General features: G+C 51.8%; 1 pseudogene; it reads right to left on the bottom strand.

Moving 5' to 3' along the window:
* Positions 1-1,223: 1,223 nt before the first annotated feature.
* Positions 1,224-9,364, bottom strand: LOC104264113 (B-cell receptor-associated protein 31-like; annotated as a pseudogene).
* Positions 9,365-12,102: the final 2,738 nt, after the last annotated feature.

Below are 12,102 nucleotides of genomic sequence, written 5' to 3'. Positions count from 1 at the left end.
ACCTCCCTGGGATCTCTGCAGCCCATGCCAAGGGAATCACGGCATCTTTCACTTCTTGAGGTATCTTTTCCTTCTTGGGATCTATATCCTGTAACAACAAGGCTGCCACCTCAACATATTTAGCTTCTGGAATTAAAATCTCTATTTTACCTCCCTTAAATTTAATTTCTGCATCTAGTTTTTCAAGTAAATCCCTCCCCCATAATGGTTTTGGAGAATTTGCCAAGTATAAAAACTGGTGGGTGAGCCATTGTTTTCCTAATTTCATTCGTAGAGGTTTAAAGAATGGCAGAGTTTCACGAATCCCAGTTGCACCAATAACATTTATGCTTTTAGTACTTAATTTTCCTTCTAGTGTGTTTAAAACAGAGTAAGTAGTTCCTGTGTCCACCAAAAATTCGATTTTCTCATTTCCCAGCTTTGCTTTAACCAGAGGGTCTGCTGGGAGAGACTCATTCAGTCCCCTTCAATCTTCATTGATTGAGAAATAGAGGGTTCGGAGAGGAATTTCATTTCCGGAAGGGGCACTCCCACTTCCAATGCCCCTCCTTTTTGCAGTTGGCACATTGATTCCTTCCCAAATGGGGTCTAGCCCACAAAAAGTCCCTGGGAGATTGCCCTCATCCCCTTCTTTGGTATAATCCTTTTTTCCTACCCTGAGCATTTTCTAACACTGCTATTAAGCTGCTGTTTGTTCTTTCCTTCTGACTATCCCTGTTTCTGTATGCAACCCAAGCCACACCTAATAATTTTCCCAAGTCATGGACATCATTTCCTTGTAATTTTTGTAATTTTCTTCTTATATAATCTGCAGACTTCCCTATAAACAGGGGATCTAACTGATTTCTACCTTCCTCTGAATCAGGATCAATAGTAGTATATTTACAGGCAGCTTCCTTTAGCTTATTCATAAAATCAGTGGGGGATTCTTTCTGATCCTGTTTAATTTCGTATAATTTAGACCAATCGATAGCTTTTGGTAATGCATTTCGAATACCAAACAACATCCATTTCCTATACTTTGTCAAAAGCTGTCTATGCCCATCTACGTTTGGATCCCAGTTCGGGTCTGTGGAGGGGAGGTGATTTTCCACCGTTCCCTGCAGATTCCTGGAAGCAACTTGCACTTCTACCTGCATCCTAGCTGCTTTGCGAATTATTTCCCTTTCAGTACTATCAAACAATACTTGCATAATGGCCTCAATGTCTTTCCAATCAGGATCCTATGTCTTAATCATCATTTCAAAGGCGTTAGCCACCTTATCTGGATCGTCTCTATAATTCCCAGCCGCCAGCTTCCAATTATTAAGGTCAGTGATCAAAAAGGGAACTGTTATCATTATTGGTCCATCATCCCCCACAGCTTGGCGCAGGGGAGCCTGTATAACTTCTCCCTGCCGGCTCTTTATCCACCCTGCAATTGGGCTAAATCCCTCTGCACTCAATCCTGCTGCACCACTCTGACTGCCATCTCTCCTTGTGTCATCTGCCCTGGATCCCTCACATTCGTTATGTTGGGACCCTAGACAGCGTTCTGGTATAATCATCAAATCAGTATCATCTTCCTCCTGCTCGTTAAGTTTCAAACACCTCTGTTCTATACTGCAAGCAGAACAGCACGTTCTCAAAGATCTACCTTTATCTTTCTCTAAAGCCAAAACAGAAGGATCACTAGGTGCCAAATTTAGACCACATTCTTTTTGCCACTCTGGATTATTTCTTAGAGTAAAGAACATATCAGCATATAACACTTCATCTCATTTTCTTTCCCTCCTCAAAAACATCAACTGCAGCAAAGTGTCATAATTTAAAGTACCATTTTTAGGCCATCTTTCCCCTTCATCCAATTCATATAGCAGCCACCATTGATTAAACTACTTAAATTATCCTGAGTCACATTTCATCCTGAAAGACCCCCCACTTGCCTCCAGTGTTTTAACATGCAGCCTAGTGGTGATTTCTTTAAAATACCACCCGTAGATTGCCCCAAACTCATCTTGATTTAGATTTTAGCTAGGTCAGATCACAGAAACAAAACCGGAAGTTGCTATACAAAATCAAATTACTAAAACAAAACCGCAAGCTGATAAACAAAATCAGATCACAAAGACAAGACTGTAAATCGATAAGCAAAGCCAATGATTCAAAAACCACTAAAACCGGTTCCAAGCAGGGGACTCAAACCCCTCGGGTACCCTTATAACCCAACCCTGTGGGGCTTTTGCCCCATCTTATAGGCAGGCACCAAACCAAAAGATAAAAAGGGTAAGAAAAGAATGCCTTAAAAATTTTATCTTACCAGTAAACTTGCTCCGAACTCTTTGGTCTGGGGATCAGAGGTTCTCCCCAAGAATCCCTCGGTGCCGACTGGAGGTACCACGATCCCACAGTTCCATCAAGATTCAGGAGCAGGTTCCCATCTAGGTTGCCAAAATGTTACAGGAAAAGTCGGTCATAAAAGAACTCTCTAACACCTTGTTTGTAAGTTAGAAAGCAGGCATTCTTCATTTTGGTGCCAGATGCACGGGGGATAATTCCACCTAGTGTGCATATCTAAACAGTGTTAGTTTGCAGCTTATATTGGCCTATCACATACACATGCATTAGGTTTCCTGGAATTGTTATACATATTCATCTTATTTCTGGGAACAATTAACATATTTGTGTAGTCTTTACACACGTGGTTTAGAATTCTTGAGAGAGTCTTCAGGGGGTCTCTGCCCCACCCCCCCTAGCCTGTCTCCAGGCCCCCACCCTGCCCCCTAGGCCCCCAGGCTCCGACCCCTGGGCCCGTCTCCTGGCCCCAGCCCCCATGCCTGTCTGTCTGTCTCCCGCCCCAGCCACTCTGTCTAGCTGTCTATCTCCCGCCCCAGTCCTGGCCCCTCTGTCTGTCTCCTGCCCCGGCGTCGATTACATGCAAGGGGGAAACACACAGATATACCCTCGAAACAGGCCGGTAGCACGGAAATCATGTTCTGATGCACGGCACCCCAGCTGCAGTATCACTATTCAGATGCAGGTCAGCACACCACCACACGTGTGCTCTCAAAGCATGGCCGCACTGCTTGTTGGGGAGAGTTTGCAGCTGGAAGCCCACAGGAAACCACACAAAACCATCAGCAAAACTACACTTTGTGCCTCGCCACAGGGGCCACAGTGGTAGCAAGGACTATGCCACGCCACATGTGCCCAAGAGCTATGCGGCTGCCCAGCAGCCACGTCCGCAAAAACTGCACCTTCTGGCACACGCTGGCAAACACAGCATGGCCACCCAGAAGCCGAGTGCCAGAAGACTACATCTCCTGGCATGCCTTGGGAACTGGCATGGCTGACCCGAAACCCCTTGCCCCAGGACTACAGCTCCTGGCATGTCGTGAAAGGCAGCCTTCCCTGCTTTTTCACCCTCCAGGGACATCATTCCCCTCTCCTCCACTGACACACCTGGAAGCCTTGCTAAGCCCTGAGCGCAGCCCCGTGCTCCCCAGCACTGCTCCGGGCAGCCCTGCCTCGTCCACCCCACTTGTCTCCTTACTCCCCTGGGCAGCCTCTGCCGCAGGCTCTGACATAGCATGGCTCCCCCACGCCCCCTCCTGCCCAGCAGCCCTCACCGCTGGCTTCTGAAATGGCGTGGCATCCCCAAACACCCACTGCCACCACACTCTGCCTCCAACACCAACTCCACTGCCCCCCCCCGCCAGGGCTTTCCCTAGGACCCACCAGTAGATCGCATGGCCCTGCTCACCTTCTCCCCTGGTACAAACACAGCCCAGCACTGCTCAGCGACTGCTCTGCTTCTCCCTTGGTTCACACTGGCCCCTCCATGGCTACCTGGGGCAGGGCAGCACCAGCCCCTTCACCAGCAGCCACCCCTTTACAGAGAGGGGCCATCACCATCAGCCTCACTGCTGGCACCTGGGGCTCCTCCAGCCCCAGCCCACAGCTGGAGTCCAGCAGGAACAGGGGACCATCACCCAACCCCCACAGTGCATCACCTCCTCCCCTGGGCTCCAGCACAGACCCTTGCCCGGTGTGTGTGTGTGGAAATGCAGCCAGGAGGGCAAAGGAGACGGCAAGTGTTTATTCAGTCACACACATAACAAGTCCCAGGAGTGAGTCTGTTCTGGGGCTCAGGGCCCCCGACACTCCCCCTACCTCTGGGAGACCTTGGCAGTCATTCCCAGAGCCACGCTTATTGGTTCAGTGGGAAACGGACGGTTGGTCAGCTGGAACCTGGAGCAATGGGCTGCTGGTCAGAGGTGGAGGCCACCAAAAATGAGGAGCAGGGTGCAGGACACTAGAAAAGAAGAGAAAAGAAAAGTGGCAGCTGGCTGGACAGTGGGGGTGTAATGAGGAAGCAGGTGTAATGAGGCAGGGAACAAGACAGCAAGAGAAAGATGGGAACAGGGTGCCCAAGAAAGATGGAGAAAAAAGCAGCAGGGAGAGAGGAAGAGAGGCAGCAGAAAGAGGGAGAGGAAGTGGGACAGAGACTGACAAAGAAGGATGGGGTGCAGGATGGAGATGCAGAAAAAAACTGGGACCAGCAGAGACAGACACAGAGGCTGGGGAGTGCACGATGACAGACATGGGGTCTGGCACCCTGACACAGGGGCTGGTGTACAGATTCAATGGGGTAAGGGACAGACAGGAAAGAATTTTAAAGTAGGCATAGGGAGCTTCTTAAAAGGAGAAATAAAAAGAAAATTTCAGAAGCAGAGGGAATAAGAAAAGAAATAAAAAATAGGGACAACAAACATGAAGACATAGAAAGACAAAGCAACAGCGTAAAATAACAGGCAGGAAAAATTAAAAAATAGGGACAGCAAACTAAATAAAAATTTTAAAAGCAACAGGGTACACAACTGACAAAGAACAATTAAAAATAGGGATTGGCAGCTTCATAAAAGTAGATATAGAAGGAGAATTTAAACAGCAACAGGGTAAGGGACAGACAAAAACAAATTAAAAAATAGGGACAGCAAACTGGATAAAAGTTGACATAGTCAGAAAATTTGAAAAGCAAAGGGATTAAGAACAGACAGGAAAAAAAATAAAAATAGGGTCAGCAAACTAAATAAATGAAGACATTGAAACAAAATTTAAGAAGTGATGAAGTAGAGGACAAGCAGGAAAAAATAAAAAACACAGAGGGAAGTGGATAAATGTAGATACAGAGAAAAAAATTCAGAAAGCAATGGGGTACTGGCCATACAGGTAAGAACTTAAATACTGGGAGAAGGAACCAGATAGACAGCCACAGGGAAAGGACATTGGAATAGCAACAGGGTGCAGAGCGGAGGGAGTCACTGACAATAGACAGGTCGCTGGGTAGTGGGAAACCTAGAGATGCAATTTGCACAAGCAACAGGGAAGAACACAGTATGGGAAGAATGAAGTAATTGCAGGTGGGGAGCTAGAAAAGGAGAGGCATAGAAAGGAAATGTAGAAGGTGATGGGGAACAGGGCAGTCCTGGCAGAAGAGCAAAAAGCTTCGGGGAACCAGACAGCCTAAAAGGGACATGGAGGCAGGGACAGGCAAGGTGGCAGACAGAGATCTCGAGGAGCATGGGAGGGATGGGCCCAGACACACGCAAGGGGGCACGTGACTCACTGCAGTTCCTAGTGCCAGCAGGAGACCTTCACCGCCCCAAGGCTTCTGCCCCTGCCTCCTCCACAGTGCTGGCTGCCCAACCCTCGCCCACACAGGAGCAGGCGGCAGGTGCCTCAACACTTGTCTCCTACAAGGCTTCCCTGAGGAGCTCCATCCAGAGCAAGAGCCTCACCCACTGCACCTGGGGCTGCCCCAGCCCATTCCCACCTGCAGCCATTTAAACCATCAGCCCAGCCCCATCCTCACCTGACAGGTCCCAGCTGGGCTGCCCCAGTACACCCCACAGCTGGAGGCCCTGGGGTGCAGGGGCCATGGCCCTAGCCCTAGCCCCAAAGCACCACATCACCCTCCAGGACCCTGCCCAGGGGCTGGAGATGCACTGGAGAGACAGAGAAATGTTTATTCACCCAGGGACAGGAGACATCCTGGCAGTGAGCATCCTCAAAGCACAGTGCCCCAGGGCAGCAGGACAGAGGGAGGAAGGAGGGACACCAGAAGAAGTGGGGGAGGGAGCCAGAATGAGGGAAAATTAAACACAGGAAGAAAGTGAAAAATGCAGGTATGGTGCCAGATACAGATGTAGGAAAAATGTAAATGGTGATGGGGTACAGGGCAGCATTGGCAGAAGAGGAAAAGTTTTGGGGAACCGGACAGGTAGGTGGGCAAGTGGAGGGGGGAGACAGAGGCAGGGACAGGCAGACAGGCAGGCAGACCTGGAGACCTTCCAGACACCTGCTGTGGTTACTGATCCCACACACGCACTGCACAGGGCAGCCATGAGAAACAGCCTAATTCCAGCCCAGCCAAAGCCAGGACAATCTGCGTCCCGCATCCCCCCACAGCGGGGTCCTACTCGGTCCCAGGCTGTGCTACAGCACCAGCCACCACCTCCTGCCCATCCTGCAACAGCTACACAGCTATCAGTCCCTTCGTCTGCAGAAATTATCCTTCAAACATCCATAAATTGTCCATAGAACGTCTACTGTGGTCAGCTAGTCCATGGCTTGGGCTCCACCCATTGTGGTGGTCACCCAGGACAGGAGAAGCGCTGCATGGCCACCGAAGCCAACTCAGACAGGGGCATGGCAGCAAGTCCATGGCTTCCTGCAGCTCCTCCTCCAGCAGCGTAGGTGGCTCCTCCAACAGCGTGTCCTACCACAGATGGAAGAGTGGGTTGCAGCACCTTCAAGGCATTTCCAGTGCCATGTTCATGTGGTGTCCGTGGCACCAGGCCATGGGGTTTAATGTCCCAGCAAACTCCTCCCCTGGCCTCTTCTCCAAGGGGAGTTGTCCACAGGCCACTGGCACTCTGGGGTCTCCCTGCTCTGGTGGGGACTTTGTGGACAACCAGCCCTTCAGGGTGTACTTGCTCTGGTGACCCCAGTGACCCCCCACATGACCCCTCCCAAATGACCCCTCCCCAAGATGGCGGTGGTGGTTCAGAGACAGCGCTTCAAGTGGTCACTGGAGCCCGAAACCCTCTCACAGTTTCTCCAAATCTGTTCACAGACCCCCAAACCCCTCACAGACTCTCAAACCCCCTCAAGATCCCTCCAAAACCTGCTTACAGACCCCCCCAAACCCCTCACGATCCTGCAATATATGTTCACAGACGCCCAAAACCACTCATGGAGCCCCAAAGCCCCTCAGAGAGCCCCCAAATCTTCTCACAGACACCAAAACTCCCTCAGGAATACCCAAGCCCCCTCATGAACCCCCAAGCCCCCCTGGTCCACACCTCCCGAGCTCCTCTGGGCTCAGCCTCTCCTGCAGCATCTCCACAGCCCATCAGAAACACCTGGCAGCATCACGATCCAGCCGCGACCCCAGCCCAGCCTCACTCCAGGACCCTGCTGCACCTCTATGGCAGAGGAAACACACCACTTCCATGATGCCCTGCTCAGGAATGCTGAAACACTGGGTTGACACCCGCCAGCCATCTTACGTGACTTCACAATGCAGTTTGGCCTCCCTGGCTGCCATAGCCAGCTCTGCTACACAGTTTGGCCCCCACTGGCTACCGTAGCTGGCTTTGCTACACATTTCAAAATGCCCTGGAGCTTTTCTCAGGCTTTGAAAAAGCCTGCAAGGGGCCCTGCTGCCTTCCAGAGGGTTCCTGGGCTTTGCCAAAACTTGCAGGAGGCCCTGCTGACTTCCAGAGTGCCCCAGGGCTTGTGCTGGGCCTTGCCAAAGCCCGCAAAGGGCTCTGCGGCTTTCCAGAGTGCCCTGTGCCTTTTGCTGGGCCTTGCCAAAGCCCACAAGGGGCCCTGCTGCCTTCCAGACTGTCCCAGGGCTTTTGCCAAGCTTTGCCGAAGACAATATCTGGCACCCCCTTGCCAGCAATGGATGCCTGAGCTCACTATCTGGCACCTCTCCACAGCTCCAGAGCCGCCGCAGCCATGACAGACCCAGCAGAAATGGTACCCCTTCTCCAGGCAGGAGGGAAGATGGTGGCCGCGGTCAGAAGTGGCAACACATCCTACTGCCTCTGTACATGCGGGGGGGGGGGGGGGGGGGGGGGGGGGGGGGGGGGGGCGGGGTGTGTTCCAGCACTCCCAATGGCTCTGATTGGGCGCTGCCACCCAGTCGTTGGCAGGATGTCCTGCTTCATCTAAGTCCTGCTTCCCACAGGGACAGGGGAGGTGGTTGGCAGGGATGGGAGGGGGACACTGCCAAATAGTGACAACAGGCAATGCCACTTGGGTGGGGCAGAGGGAGGCAGATGGTGCTCCTAGGGCTGGGGGCTGGGACTTGGGGAAAAGTGAGGGGGGACAACACAGATTCCCCATTGAAGGGGTATGTGAGCGGTGTACCCCCCTCCCCTTCCCCCAGTTTCCCCCCATACTGGGCATGCTGACCGCCAGCTCCTCCTTCAGCTTCTCCACCTTGGACTTGAAGGTTGTGTTCTTGTCATGGGAGGGTGGCATGGTGCTCCCTCACACCCCACCTCCTGCAGCTGCTGGGGCAGGGGGACACCAGAGGCACGTCAAGGACTGAGGCATCCAGGGCACCCCTTCGCCTGCACCTCACCGGCCCCAATACCTTCTGCAGGGCTTCATTGTTCTCCATGTCCTCCAGGCGGGTGGCCTGGCTAGCACCTTCTTCCTGTTTCCAGAAGCTTCGGTGGAGGCACCCAGTACAGCTTGCTGCAAGATGAGGGCAACCAAGCAGCACAGGAGGCTGTACAAGGCAGGGTAAGCTGGACCCCGTGGCCTCCCCTGGCCCGCTGTGCTCATCTGGGCCCCCCACGTTCACAAGGAGAGCAGCAGGGCAAAGCCAGCCAGGTAGAGATTGCACTGGGCCAGAAGAGCTTCTTGTGGAAGTGCTTGAGGGTGCTGGAACTGCTCTGCAGGGCCACCCGCTCTGGTGTGTCATACTTACGGGTCTCTCGCAGGGCATCTCCAGGGACAGGGCATCAGCAAAGGGGGGTCCGAGGCAGCTGAGCCCAAATCCCCCAGGTGAGTCCCAGCACCTACTGAAGAGCAGGAGGACGAGGATGACGATGAGGACGACAAAGACAGTGTTGCCATAGGCCACAGCTAGGCCCACCAGGCATGACTTGAAGATCTTCTGCCATCTGTTGGGGGAAAACTGGAGGTCAGGGATGAGAGCTGGGACACACCCCCAGCCCCAGGGTAACCCCCAGTCCCTCCCTCCAACCCACCTGGCAGCCAAGATGAAGGGGTTACAAAGCAGGAGGATGAGGAAGACCTCGGCATAGAGGAAGGTGGCGACAGCTGTCCACTGCAGGCTCATGGCAGCCTGGGGTGGGGGATGGTGGTGAGGGTGCTCTGAGGTGTTACGGGGGGGTCGGTAGGTTTTGGGGGTGACCATCACAGCTCTGGAGCAGGCGGAGAAGAAGGTGCAGGCCATGCAATGCCAGGCCGAGGGGCTGACACGGGGGTACAACCAGCTGCTGGACCAGCACACCCACCTGCAGGTACAGGAGGCCCCCGCCAAATCCCCTTGCACCACCCTAAACCACCTTGCCCCCCCCGCAAATCCCCTCTTCTGCGCCCCCCCCCCCCCCCCAAAAAGGCAGTCCACGAAGCAGGGCCCTTGCAGGCATCAGCAAAGCCCAGCAAAACTGTCACACACTCTGGAATGATGTAGAGCCCTATCTGGACATCAGCAAAGCTCAGCAAATACCCTGAAGCACTCTGGAGTGAAGCAGGGCCTGTTGCAGGCCTCAGCTAAGCCTGGTTAAAACTGTGAGACACTCTGGAAGGCAGCAGGAACTCTTGTGTGCTTCAGCAACATAATTTGCAATAAATTCTGCATTCATCTGTGTTGTAGAACCTTTAGCACCCCATGGTTATGATCTTTTCACAGGTGTGGGTGGGGTAGGCCTCTTAGCTTGCATCCGTGATCGCTACCTAGGGTTGTGGTGGTGGTGGGGTTATTGGGTGCTAGGGTTTAAGTGGGATATGGTTAAAGAGTATTAGTTTTGGGCTGGTGGAGTTGTTTTTGCCTTGCCTCATATATTTCATACTTTTTCATTTCATTTGTCTTTCCTCTTGTTGGTTTTCTTGGGGTAGGATAGCAGTGTAGGATGTGTGTTCAACACATTGTCTGGGTGAATTGTTCTTGGTTTTTTGTTTTATATGTTGATTCTGCTGTTTTATGTGTTAGTTCTGGTCTGGTATGGCTGACTTCCAGTAGCTGATTTTTTTCCTTCTGGGAGTTTCAAGTCACCTCCACTGATTATCATACCACTTATGTTTGAGTTACGTCGACTTGTTGTGGAGAAGACATTTCCACAGAGGTCGTTTCATTGTTTTTAATTTTTAGTTACTTTTGGACCATTTTCTGTAGTTTTGGAGGACCCCTGTTACATAGACTGCGACCTCCAGAGGTCTGATGGGAAATACCAGGGTCCCAGGAGGACTGCCGGCCCATAGAGCGTGACTTCCAGAGGACTGATGGCCACTTCCATCTGGCTGGAGGACCACCGGCCCATAGAGTGCGGCTTCCGGAGGACTGATGGGCACTTCTGTCTGCCTGGAGGACTGCTGGACCATAGAGTGTGTCTTCTGGAGGACTGATGGGCACTTCCGGTTGCCTGGAGGACCACCGGACCATAGAGTGCGGCTTCCAGAGGACTGAAGGGCACTTCCAGTTGCCTGGAGGACCTCCGGACCATAGAGTGCGGCTTCCAGAGGACTGATGGGCACTTCGGGAGGCCCTCAAGCACTATTGTGTGCTCTTGGTGCAGCCCGCCGGCCAACCAAGTCCGGTAGCTGGCGCGTGCAGTTCGGCGGTAGTGTCTGTTCTTAGCCAAGAAGCCGCTCCATGTGGTGGCGAGCCCACTGGAGCCACGGAGGTGCCAGTTAGTCCTCCAGACACGGGTCTCTAGGGCCCGGCGCCCGCGTTCCTCTGTGTCTCAGGGCCTCTCGCGCGGGTTCCAGCAGTAACGGCTGCTGTTGACGCGGGCTGCATCCGTTTCGCCGTGATTGCGGTGGGCTGCGGCTGCTGGCGGAGCGCAGGCGCCGTGGCATTGCTGCTGTTGTCTCGGTTCTGCATCCGCATCAGTTTCCTTAAGGGTTGGTGCCAGCAGGGGACTCCAGGGCTGCGGCCAGTGCTCGGTGGGTGCGGGGGGGGGGTTGGTACTTTACTGAGGGGAGCTTATTAATTATGAGGTGTGACCGAGGCTGGGGCGGGGGGAGTAGCCTCCTACTTTGCTGTTTAATCAATATTGTTAATTATAGGTTACAACAATCTATTCTCATTATTATTCTGATCAGAATTAGAGCAGTGGTCACGGGTATATGAATGCATGACAGTCTAGTAAGAAAAAAGTATAAAAATAACAACTTTCAGCACTATATTAAATGGAATACTCCTTGGCAGCAATTAATTCATTGCTTGTATTTTATCTAATTCTTGAACTGGGTAATATAATGTCACCCAAATGACCTAATTAAATGGTTTAATAGTATGAAATACAATGTTAGGTGTAGTAATTTGTTTAGGAATGTTTGGTGATTTGTTTAGGGAGCATGTTTGTGTAATTTTTGACTCTGATTAGATATTGTTTTGGTTTTATTTTGGGTTAGGAGTGGGTTGAGTAATGTGTAGTTTAGGTTTTCATGAGGTGGTAGAATAGGTGGGGTTGTGCAGTGGGGGAAGGTGGGGTTCTAGGAGAAATTAAAAAAATTAAAAATAATAACTCTGGTGCAGCAGTAGAAAATGGTTTGCTCCCTGGGAGAATTTTTTTTTCAAGTTTTTGTTTCTTTTATTTTAGTTACTCCCAGGGAGTATGCCATTTTCTACTGCTGGTTTAAGACCCCTAAACCTAACTCTAATCCCAAGCCAAACCCTAACCCTAACCTTAACCCTAAACCTGAGCCTAACCCTAAGCCTAATCCTAACCCCAAGCCTAATCCTAACCCCAACCGTAAGCCTAACCCTAACCCTAACACTAAGCCTAATCCTAACCCTAAGACTAAACCCTAAGCCTAAGCCTAAACCTAAGCCTAACCCCAAGCCTAAGC

This window comes from Gavia stellata, chromosome 3 (assembly GCF_030936135.1).
Source record: "Gavia stellata isolate bGavSte3 chromosome 3, bGavSte3.hap2, whole genome shotgun sequence".
Classification (NCBI taxonomy): Eukaryota; Metazoa; Chordata; class Aves; order Gaviiformes; family Gaviidae; genus Gavia; species Gavia stellata.
This window is presented reverse-complemented; position numbering and strand designations above follow the sequence as displayed.